At 40.1% G+C, this 12,854-nt stretch overlaps 1 protein-coding gene across 2 annotated transcripts in view; it reads right to left on the reverse strand.

Moving 5' to 3' along the window:
- The window catches only part of rhobtb4 (Rho related BTB domain containing 4), a 41,263-nt gene extending 34,392 nt beyond the window's left edge, over positions 1–6,871 (reverse strand). Inside the window, exons 1-2 of one of the 2 annotated variants that reach the window (XM_028033718.1) lie at positions 6,733–6,871; positions 5,883–6,009 (exon numbers count right to left, since the gene is read on the reverse strand). The gene's annotated coding sequence lies outside the window, so the exon portion shown is untranslated. Of the gene's footprint in view, positions 1–5,882; positions 6,010–6,093; positions 6,575–6,732 lie in introns of those variants that run through there. The other variant, XM_028033719.1, reaches the window with a different exon arrangement.
- Between the last annotated feature and the right edge of the window lie 5,983 nt (positions 6,872–12,854).

Consider the following 12,854-nt stretch of genomic DNA (forward strand, 5'->3'; position numbering starts at 1 on the left):
TAAACACACAGGAGGATATATTTGCTGCAGTGCTATGTTTACACAAAATCACATGGACACAAATACAAACAAACATGGAAGGTAGGTACTGCCAAGCAACAAATTTGTCCCACCTTGGTGTTTGGACCATAATGCGTAACCCTTGTTCAGGCACAGACTGAGACACAGCATTTAGTACATAGTACCTTGAAAAAGCGTTTAAGTACAATGAAAGTGTGGTATGTATTTGTGCTCAGATCTCTTCACTCTTATACCCTTATATAAAACCCAGCTTTACCATTTTTATTCAGCTAACTAGTAAAAAGAGTCTACCTGTGTGTGATTAAATATAAATATAACAGTTCCGTGAACGCCTCAGATATTTGTTAGAGAACATTAGCATACATCTCTCAAGATTAGGAAACACATTAGACATGTCAGCTGTGGAGAGTTGTGGAACAGTGATGGGTTATAAAAATAATATCGGAACTCTTGCACGCCATGTTCAGCGTGACGCATGGTGGTGGAAGTGCCATGCTGTGGGGACACTTTTCATCAGCAGGAAAAGGGAAGCCAATCAGCCTTAATGGGAAGATGGATTTACATAAATAAAGGGTGATCCTAAACAAAAAAGAGGCATCAAAATACTTCAGACTGGGGTAGAGGTTTACCTGTATAACAATGCATCATTTTCTTTCCACTTCATAAATATGTACTCAACAAAATATATTGAAGCTTGTGGTTTGAATGGTACAAAAGGTGAAAAAGTTTAATAGGGGTGTGAATACCTTTGCAAGTGACTGTGCATTTAAAGTAAATTCTTGGACTGTATCATATATAAATATATACTAAATCACACACAGCAAAACTGATTTTCATTATGACTAAGAACATTTGATATAAATGATCACGACCTTCCACCCTAAAGCTTCAAAACCACAATTAGTTCAATGCCTGTTTTGAAACTTTGTTTACTGGCCATCTTCACATCTCGTCTTCAGTAGTAATTCTAGCTGACCCAGTCATCTCTTGGACCTCTCTTAACATGTTATTTTAAAATGATGCAATGCAGAAAATGTGGCCAGGCACAATTTCCTCTGGGTTCAAGTGTAGAATATAAATTATGCCAAACCAGAGGGACACAAAAGACACTCACATTCATAAGAAAAAGGAAACCAGTGCCATTTTTTTTAGCTAGCTTATTTAGTTTAAAATCACCATGAGAAATGGACATCCAAATTGTAATGTTGATTTTTCTGGCATCCAACATAGTAATATGTACTGTCAGCAGTGATGTTGTGTAATACTCCTCCCTCTCAACGAAGCCTTCCTGGACCTCCTGACACAGACCCTCTTTCAGGCCCTGGCCTTGCTTCAGCCCAAAGGAGTTTCATCAGCCATGACTTGACAGAGACGACCACTCGTAACTGAACTGAGTTTTCTTATCTACCAGTTCTAGTCTGTCCTGTCCTTGCTCATATTGCGACACCTCTTTATCCACTTCTCTCACCACATAAACCCCTTATGTCTTCACCCACAAGCTGTGAGAACCTGACTTCATCCATTCATAAATTTATGATATATATATTCAAGTGTTTGTCGAGTAGTCTAGCAATAAGGAGATTTATTCACCTATTGGAATTTGCAACAATCCCATTTACATTTAGATTGTCTTAATCCTGGGGACATTTGGCACTTACATGTATGAAGTGCCAAACATACACAAAAGTATCTCAAGGCTATCTCCTACAACAACTTGGATGTCAGTCATTTTGAATTGAGCTGAAGACCAAAACCTTTACAATCATGACTTTTTGACCTCCTGTCAATTTTAATATTTGGCTTCCATGTTCCTCACTATATTCATTAGATTTGTGGGGTTTAAAGTTATCAAAAGCATCAGGTTTTGGCAGACTGTGCTTGCCTAATGTCAAATTCTGAAATCTCAACATCCATCCATTATCTAAACATGGGTAATGTTTAGATAATGGGGCCATGGGGCCTGGTGCCTGTGTCCAGAGATTGTTGAGCAAGAGACAGAGTACGCCTTGGACAGGCTGCCAGTCCATCACAGAAAATCTCAACATAAAAGACACATTTTTTACAGCTCACAGAACGTCAGAGTCACATCAAACTTTCCAATAATTATTCAGATTGAATCTCCAACAAAACTAAATTTACATTCTGACATCACCTAAGCCTGGTTCAACAGGAAGTTACATATATTATTAATGTACGGGGGCATAGTAAAATGTATCTACAGCGCCACCTTTAAGAAACATTCAGTTCTCTTGCTGCTTTGACTGATTTAAATTACATTTGGATCACATGTATTTTCCTAGAATCAACAAAAAAGTCAAAGTCCAACCAAACCTTACAGGAGGTCAGCCATTTTGGATCAAAGCTTTAATTTTCTTCACACTTGAGACTTGAGATTAACTCTGCTTACGACCTTAAAAAGTTTTTTTAAAGGCATTGATGACTAATGTGATGAAAAGGCTGACTCTAAAGAATGTGAGTGTGGCCACGCTTCGAAATCTGACTTCTAAATATCAAAGACGGAACTGCTATACCTCCCACATACAAAAATCAGATAACCACCAACATTTCTGTTGTCATCAAAGTCCGCTCCTCACAGATCTACAAGATATTTTGGTAATTTTCTGTAACATCATTTAAGTCCTACCTACTAAAAAAGAAAAATCCCTCTTAAAAATTCTTAATCAGGTGAGATTCAAACTAAGCCTGACTAAAAATATTAAATTGAAAACTTATTTTAATCTAACCCAACCATACATCCACATAAATCTATAGGTATAACAGCATACATTTTCAACCTCAACCCACTAAACTGATAGATTAAATTGTAGATTAATTTTTAAATAGTTTAATTTTATTTTATTCAAACAGAGAAGAAGGATGAGGATGATGCAAGCAACATGTTTTGTATATTATTTTTATATTTACAGTCATGTCCAATCTGGAAATTTCTCCCCTACTGTCTGCTTTTCAGTACCACAGCAACCTCGACACTTACTTCCCCTCAGCCAAAACCCCTTGGTGTCCCTCTTCCTCTGGTTTTTCCCTCCCTCTCTCTCCCTCCCTTTTTTCTCTTCTCCACAGCTTGGTTTCTGTTTTATTTGTTTCTCTCCTCCTCTCTTAGCACCCTACCCCTGAGTTCTTTCGACAAACTTGACCAGCTTTCTGTTCTTTCCATACACATCTTCTGCTCGCTGACATCTCGTTTAAGAAAGAAGCAGCCAGTGAGAAACAAACTCTCTTTGCCAGCACTTCTTTTTCTCTTTCTTGTTATTCTTTGCCCCCTCTCTCCCTTTCCTCCTTTCAGTCCTTGCTAAACAGGACAAACATCATGTGGTTTGGGGGAGAAAGAAGGACACTTGTGAGCGATGACTATGAGTCTCTGTTAGATACTTTTCGGTCTTCAGCAAACACTGGCCTCTGCAGAACTCTGCATGCATCTAAGAGTCTATTTTTCAGAATGCAACTTTAATAATTACAACTCACCACTGCTGCAAATCTGTATTTATAAGGACAAGCAACGCAGAACTGAAAAATCGATTTGAGGCAAGCACTAAAAGACACCCTGCATGTGTGCGGGACATTGATCAGCTCTCACAAAGACTCTTCTTCTTATTTGGCTCCCAGCTGTGTGTACTTGGCTCATTAGATGGCTATCAAGCAGCCAGAAATGTTTGGTGTGTAACCCCAACTGGAAAGCCCCACTCATACCCACGCAGCCACATATACATGCATGCACAGAGGCAGAGGCGCTTCAGAAACAACATATTACTCTGAGCAAGGGGCAGACAGAGGGACGGGACCAAAGAAAGAATGGTTTAAATTCCACAGTTGATAGAAAAACACTGAAGAGTGGGCCGGAACGGAGGAACTGATGTCAGCTCTCTCGAACCATCCCCACACCCACTCCATTTTCGGGGCTTTGCGGGGTAGGAATGATAAGGACAAAGAGAGGCGAGGAAAAAATCCAGGAAATGTCATGCAGGCAGCGGGGATATATGTGTTTTGGCTGTTGTCACAGATACAGAGTTTCCTTCCAGGATTGGGCCAAAAATTGCAGCAACCCAAACTTCAGAGAGTGACTTCAGGCTGAACTCACTAATGCGTGGTGCAGGTGGAGGAGGAATTTAACTTTGTGTTTAATTAAGCTGACAAACTAGTTGTTTTGCAAAATACGAACCAAAAAGGATTTTTTTTTTAATTGAAGACAAAACACACTTTTGAGGGCTACTTTATAAATCTCATTAGCTTTACATGATACGTTTTAGAGTAAAATTATTAGACAAAAGAAAACTGAGCTATGCTGACATCGACGTTGCATTCATGCTGTAAATTCTTTATCACTCCACAATTTTTCTCAGATATCTCTTTCAGGCTAAAATTAAATGTTTTAATTCAAGAACCAAGTCTGAAACTATGGAGGGCAAAAAGTGTCACCTAAGTCAGTTTCATTGACAGCTTCCAACTCATGTGTCACATCAAACCCTTCTTATCAGGCAGGTTCAAACTAGCACAATGCACATACCGCTAACCCATGGACAACATTTATCTTTACTTCCTCCTCAATACAAGACAAACCACTAGTAGGTCTTCAACATACGAGCTCAAATTCTAGACAGACGCTTTACTATTTCTTTCATGTGAGCATGTTGTCAAAGTCTGAATATATTTTTCACTGTGTCTCTCATAGGGGGCGATAATGGTTCGTTTACATACTGTGCATTCAGTGGAGCAGAAAAAGAAAAAGAATTGAAAGATAAAGCCAATCTCCCCACATTATGTTGGTGAAAAACAACCATTTTTGTCTTTGTTTAGCTACGCAGCTAAACAAAGACAGTCTGTCCATGTTGGACAGACTGTTTTCATTAACATCTGTGGACAGATGCCTTATTTTCACTGTCTGCACGCACAACAGCATGAACACAAAAATCTGGAATGTGCATCGGCACCCATCAAGAAATCTAGCGGACCCAAGGGTCCAGGGTAGGGATGTCCAAGCCGTCATGCTCAGACAGACAGTAGAGCAACTGTGACACTGACCTGCATGGGATAGTGTTTCAGATGTAACATCTTCCCACTTTAGCAACTTTTGTCTGATTATTCAGCTACATTATTCCTGTTATTTTTGGAGGAGGGAGCCAGGGGGGTGTTATTTTTTTTGTTTTGTTTTGTTTACTTTTTTATATTTTCATATATTATTAGCATCTCTATGTAACTACAAGTTCAACCACAACTGAAAAAGAAATTCATGTGATAAAAAAAATGTTATGCCCTTTAAACAGGCATCTTCTTAGTGGATAATCTAGCTGTTTCTATATTGAATAGTGTTATTTATGGATCTATTAGTAATTTTAGTCAATTGACCACACACTTAAAATAAACACTTTGCAAGTCCAGTCTGGACTCGCAAAGTGATTGCTTTAAATTGTAGCACTTTTGGTCCTCCATAGACATTTTTGAAACGTTAAAACTGTCCCTGCTCACACATTCTCCACGTTCACTATCACTAGCATACAGCTTTTATCTAGGATTAATTTCAAGTGACACACCCATGCTATTTTTGCAAACTGCCGTAAAAACAAAACAGAAACTCTTAAGTTAGACCATTACCAAAACCTTAAAGTGCCTAAGCTTTGCTGGAAAATCGATCATTGTGGAGCAGAACTTTAAAAAGCAGTGGGATTATTATGCAGGTCGAGGTTTGTCGATAAAGTGCAGAGCAGTTGAATAGCCCCAACTGAACCGTTATGCAACCCCCCTCGCCGTCTGTCCACATGCAATCTGCTCTATCCTGCAGATTTTTTTTTTTTTTTTTTTTAAAGAGCACAAAGATTAAATCACAAGTCCTGCATGGTGTCTCCTACCTTTTAACGCATTGGCCTCTGTGTTCAGCTCAGGTCTTGACGTCCGCTCTGAGTTCACACCTCTTCTCTGCCCTGATCTCTCCAGTTTACTCTGAGCAGCGCTCGTCCCTCGCCTCTCCCTATAAAACTGCAACGAACAAACAAACGAGGTCGCTTCAGAACAGTGCTGTCCCGCCTAAGATGACAGCATCTAAAATCAAAACTCACATACAGTATTCTAACACTTGCGGCGTTTCTCTTTTTCTCTCTCTCTCTCTCTGGCTTTAGCCCGGACTTGCAAAAAGTCTTCAAATTATCGGTTCAGCTTCGTGTCGGGTTAAGATCTGCCAGCGCTGACAGGAGAAAAATATCCCCGACTGCTGTAGTCGAGAGACGCCAGGAGGAGGGTAATTACACGAATACTGCTGCATATTGCAAAACCCGCAGACGCACTGTTGTTTGCAAACCCCCGACACCCCGCCCCACTGCTATTGTGTGCTCTGTCTGGGTAGACTTGTCCCGCTTGTGGTCCTGATGCGAGTTTGCTCCGCGTCCCTTTGTTGCTCCTGTCACACCTACGAGGAGGGATCACACGGGGTGGAGGGAGACCTCGCGTCGACTTTCTTTTGTCTGCCAGTTTTTACTCCGTAATATTCCTCACCGCATTAGCTGCCTGCAGCATATAGTCCAACCTAAACCTAAACCATCGGTCCGATGTAGACACACACACACGGCGGACGGGAGGATTTTACCAACTTGCATCTGATCATCATCGCATCATTTACACTTTCGGATGTAAAATGGGCACGCATATCAAAGTAAAAACTCGCTGTGCGCTCTGTTTAGGTGCACCCTTTGTTTGTGTCCTCACCAGAATGTCACCCAGAAGTTTGGTCCTGTGGACAGTGGGGTGAAGACGCTGCGCTCTCTACTCCTCTCTGTTTTCCTCCCCTTCGTTGTCTCTTGTGACCGCCGTGGTGGAGGTGCAGCTATGTTTCACTCCGGGACCGTCCTTCACTCGCAGCACGCCATCAGCCTATCAACAAGCGCGGTGACGACAGCCTCATTATGGACACTCTTGCCACACCCATCCATTCATAAAGTGGAGCCAGTCTCTCCGAGCCGGGATGGGGTGCGCAGACGTGAGGCAGTTCAATTTCCACCGAGTTCCTGTGGAAGCTGGTGATGAGGACGGAGCATCATGTAGTGTTCGATTATTGTGTAACTCTGACGCTCACTGCAGTGTCCATCCATTGACTTTTTGTTGAACCCTGCATACATTTACAGTCTGTTTCATATAGACGTGTCTAAAAATATTAGCAACAAAAAAAAGGTAATTTATTCAATAAGTGAAACACTTGTTTTAAATAGATCCATTATAAACACGTCTATGATTAAGTTTATTTAAATAATAATACATTTATACACCAATTGCAATTAACCTAAAGCCTTCAACAATGTTTCGTCATTGCCAAAGCTGATGTAGGACATTTTGACCATGAATATAGATCAGGTTAGTACCGGAGTTTTCACCCTGTGGGACGTTGCCAACTAAAACTATTGTTTAGCGAAGACTTAAAGGAGTCTTAAGTGAAAAATATTAATCCGCAGTCTATCTTCAGGAGTATGTCTAGCTTATGATTTCCAATAGTCATTCAGACTGTTTCTCATATTTCTTTCCCCATATGATAGATGCATCAGTTATCGGTTGAAACTCAATCGAATTTGCCAATAGAGAAACATCAAATTATGACTTATTGTCTGCGACTGGCTTTCCTGTTATTTTAAAGAGAGCACAATTGGAACTTGCTATCAATTTAGGTCTTACTAAATTGTTTAGGTCTGACTGCTATGCAGACAGACCTAAACAATAAATACGTGACAAGGGGAAAAAAGAACAGCAACAGCTGCAATATTTAGACATCCGCTGGCAAAGCATCACTGCAAAGTTGAAGCAGAAGCCTGCCATAAACTCCCCTGCTTGCAACAGTACTAGTTACTTCCAGATGTGTAAGTCTAGAAGCATTCTTAACATAAATAATTGACTAAGTTTTCTTAAGCCAAATATAGCTTAAGAAAAACATCACTACAACAATTTTCTTTAATGTAGCTTGGGAGTCCTAAGATTTCTAATTTATAAACTTTTACTGAGTCCATCAGCAAAATATTAGGAGGAGTAATAAGTACTACACAATCAGAAGCCAGTCCTATTTCATTCTTTTTCTTTAGAATAGATGCATCAGTTATCATATATATATATATATAAACAAACATCTGTCTCTCTGCAATTCCCTATAACCCATTTGCAGCTAAATGATTAAAGCAGTCATTTGGCTTGCCTAGACCAACAAGCCTGGGCAGGAAATGAAACAACCTGCCCAGGCTTGCTTCAGTGTCAGCATGGATGCAGGCTCTAGGCAACCGCCCCAAGCTGTGGCCACCAAGCATGGAATCATCTCACGTACACACGGGCACACACCCACAAGTGGTGAACAAGTAGCGGAATATGCTGTAGTCATGTATCAGTTTAGGATAAGTACTTCAAGCAAAATCATGCTGACAGCTGCAGCTCAAAGGACACATCACTGACAGTGCCATTGTTTGCTTCCGAACATTTGCTATGCTCAGTTTCTCCACTCTTCTTCATTTCACAACATAGGTGCACCCAGCTTTTATCTCAAAGTGTCATCTGCAGCACTTTTCTCTTGCCTGTGGACACGGCAATAGCACTATTGATAGAGCCGCATGGTGACAATAGAGGTACAATGAGGGATCCACGTGGTTCAGCCCTCACTCTTTCTCTTTTTCCAAGAGGAGTAAACTGCTGATCCCAGTGGTTATGAAAGGCCCATATCAGCTAAATTTATACAGATAAATATAGCTGGATCTAGGAGTTGCACTTCCAGCTCATCCAAATGTGCAGAAACAAATAATCTGCAGCCAAATCAATCACAGACTGCACAGATAAATCCAATCTTTGACAAGCTCAGATCAATTTTCACTCAGAATATCTGAACCTCCATTGTGGCAAGCCACAATGGCCTTTGACACAGGCCATTAAATGACCACAATGCTGTCTAACTTAGGGTGCTGACACATTACAATGGGTCTCTTTTTTGCCATGGAGCCTCTGTTTTTCTTCTGCCTGATCTCCCAAACAAAGCTGTATTATTGTTGCACCAACTGAGCTTGAACAGTCAGGCACAAAAGAGTCTCTGACCTGATGGTTCAAGCCTTCTTGCCGACTTTACCACCCTCTGGACATTGTGATGACAGTAAACCGACATAAGAGTTGGGTTGTAAATTTTCTCTTATATTTTTATTTGCTAAACAAGAAGAAGCACAATTGTGAAATGTCCACGTGAAGCTTGCTTTAATAACGATAAGAATTCAATGAAAATATGGGATGTTAATATAAAGTTAACTTTTTAAGTGTAGAAATGGCTACACAGTTGGGGAAGTTGATAAAAAAAGAAGAATCTAACTCTCACAGTCAGAGAGCTGTAGCAACGAGTGACATCTTTTTGTCACCAAGTCTTTATTATTACAGTTAGGCACCATGTAGATACCAACTGGTAGAAACACCAGTTAAATTATTTTCTATTTATTTAAATATTGCCATGGTTGTTAAGGGAAAGAGGTTTTGTCTTGTCTGGTCTGACTGGTAGATTTACTTGAGATCAATACAGCTAAGAGATAAGTAAATCCACAGGACAGCTCTGTGGTCCTAACCATACTTTAATGATGTCAGTGAGTAAGGAATTCCACAGGAGATTGTATATTATCCCAGCAAAAAGTACTTGGAAGAAGTTTTTTCTTCCAATAACTTATCTTCTACTTTCTAGACAGATTGTCTAAATTAAAGAGGTCAAGCATAGCCTAACAAACCTGCGAGACTAGTCATTGATAGAGTCCCAACATGCTGCTAAAGAGTGACTAGTGACTAATAGTTTCTCTTTATTACTGTTTACAATGGTGTTTCTGCTTAACAGCTTTAACTGGTATGCACCCAGAAACTGGCAACACCTACAGTAAACTTCTATACAGGAACACCTAGACAGTCCTGAAAATGTTGTCACTCATTTCAGAAGCTGAAAATTATTTATTTTGTACATTCATCATTGCACATAGTGTAAAAAATTGTTAAGCCTTTATTTTTGTACATTTTATATTTATTACTTACAGATAACAAAAACCCAACATTCAGTGTTTCGGGAAATGTAAATATTACATTATGTCAATAAAAAAAAAATCATATATTAAGTATGTTAATTTCTATGCAACCAGTATCTGGTTGGACCTACTTTTGTATGAATTACTTTATCAGCGTGGCATGCCATCTATAATCAGCCTGTGATTCTATGGAGGGACATGCCCAGGTTGCTTCAGGTCATCCACGTTGCCAGGTCTAGTGGGTCTATCCTCCTCTTGACAGTACACCATAGAGTCTTCATGGGGTTCAGGTCAGGAGAGCACGCTGGCCAATACAGCTAACAGTGACACCATGGTGACTAAATCAGCTTTTGGTGCTGTTGCCAGTTTGAGTATGTGCCAAGTCTTGTTGGAATATGAAATCAGTATATTCACAAAGCTTTTCCACAGAAGAAAGAATGAAGAGATTGAAAAGTTTCTTAGTAGATGTCTGCTTTGACTGTGGACTGTGTGAAAAGTCAGCACTAACTTTTACACCTCACACTGGACTTAAAGCAACATGGATTCTGTCCCTCTCCACTCTCCCTTCAGACTCTGCAACTTGATTTCCAAACGTAAGCTTTCCCTTGTGGTTATCCTGGGAGATGAATGTAATGGTAAGAAAATTTTGAAATGTTGTGTGGGGACCTTAATTTAAGATTTAAGTTGGCTTTTAGAATTGTGGGTTGTTTTTTTTTTTGTTTGTTCTTTTAAAGATTCTTATAGACAGCTTTGGATCACCAGGCATAAATACCAGTGATGTTTTGAAGGCTTTTGATAAAGTTGATCTATTATTAAAGTTTGATATAAAGTAAAATTATATGTCTGAGAGGAATAAAGATGCAGCGTGGCTTCAGTTCCCTGTTTCTCTTGACTCCACAACAAGCATGCATATGGGTCAGAGTTTGACAAAGTTTTCTCTTTGTCCTTTTTGTCCTTAGCCCAAGTAAGACGGTTGTAGCCAATGAAAATATTTTGTTGGTAAGATGTTTGTCATGTAAATATTTTAACAATACATTTTCTGCGCAAGGGTGCGGTCATAAAACGCACTGGTAGGCACTGAGATAATCTTTTTTAAAAAGGGAGAACGCTTACTTGTCCTAAATTGAATGCCCATGCATATATGAAAACTTTGTTTATGTGTTTGTTCAATTTTAGACTATAGATACTAGAATTTATGCAATTCACTTTGATGACTGAGGGGCCAGGTGACAATTTGTCAAAATGGACAAAGATCAAAGAAATTGTCATATAAGCCCGTCCAAGAGCTAATCCCTTAATCTCTCCAAGCATCCATAGACTCAATCAAGGGGTGCTATGCAGACTGTGGCCTGTTGGGCTCTTTGGCCCTCTGGCCCACTATCAGGACTCCCTGTGGCTCCCCGGGGGGGCTCTTAGGTGCTATGAATAGACACGGGCGTGTGCTCCATGCTGTTGGCTGGGCTTTGGCACACAGGCCTCATGTCAGCACGGATGCCACGTAATACTCCCGAGCGGCGTCACTTCACCAACTGCACATTTGGGTCGCCATGGAAACACAGCTACCTCTGCCCTGCCATCTTTTGGCCGCATTTTCCGGACAAACTCTGATGTGTTTCTCAACTTCTTCCAGTCCTTCTTTCCTCATCTCTCTATGTGACTCCTGTTTACGCAACTTATGACGCTGAGCAGGGAACGGGAGGTTTGGAACTTGATCCAGAGGGCTTCCAGTTCCTTGGTTTTACACTAATGAATAGGTTGTTCTTCTCTTTCCTATGAACGACATAAGGAGTACAATTACGATGCACTTAGACGGTATCAAAGCTCTGTATATGCTCATTTGTATATGCTGAAAAGGAATGTATCTCACATATGACATCTGTTCAACACTTTGGTTACTTCAAAGTGCTTATAAATAAAACAGTCCGGCTATGCTCATATTGTTTTGGGTTTTTTTCACTGTACGTGACAAAAACAGCAACCTCTTTGGGTCATCCAGGTACATGGGGACCTCCGTGTCACTGTTCTCTTTGACTTTTGCTAATAGCTAGACTTCTTTCTCTTTTTTCCTCAGTACATTCAAGCAGACATGCAGTCAGAGAGTGACCATCCTTAATGGACGGGTGTGTGGGTCACAGCATTTTTCTCTGACAGCGCATAGTTTTCTCAGGACAAATGAACAGATCGCTGTGTTTGTACTTTCGCTCCATTTCCCAGTTTGTGTTTAATCACATATCATTTACTGTGTCCTGGCTGACAGTCCAGCTGGCAGGGACACGTCTTAAGTTAATAAACAAGACTAAAGACAGGAGATTCACAGCAGCTGCTTCCTCTGCCTAATTGTCTGTTGTTGTTGTTTTACATTTAAAATGTCCTCTGATATTTTAAACAGAACCTGTTTTCTGAGTTTCACATTTTTACACAACTATATAAAACTTGGTTAGTCTTAAGAGTTTTGAAATGTTTTCTGATCCTCCTAGTACAAGAAGCTTTGATCTTTCTTTTAAAATATAGTTTTACTGAACTGTGGTTGCCTCTGACATAAACCAGGCATTTTCATACAAATGACTGTTATTTAGTAAATATTTTGTCTTTTGAAACAGTCCTCAGGAAATTCAAGGAACAGCTGTGTTTCCGTTGCACTCAGTGATCCTGTCGTGTCTTTCAGTAATTTATTGTTTGCGTCAACAAGCGATCGAACTGGTATGCCTCGTAAAATGGCCGGCTGGAGTTTTCCTCAGCATGACTTTGGCTCAAAAATGTTCTTTAGAGACCAAACCTTGCCAGGTTTAAAACGTGACACTGACTTCTGTAAGGTTAATT

Source organism: Xiphophorus couchianus, chromosome 12, assembly GCF_001444195.1.
Source record: "Xiphophorus couchianus chromosome 12, X_couchianus-1.0, whole genome shotgun sequence".
Classification (NCBI taxonomy): Eukaryota; Metazoa; Chordata; class Actinopteri; order Cyprinodontiformes; family Poeciliidae; genus Xiphophorus; species Xiphophorus couchianus.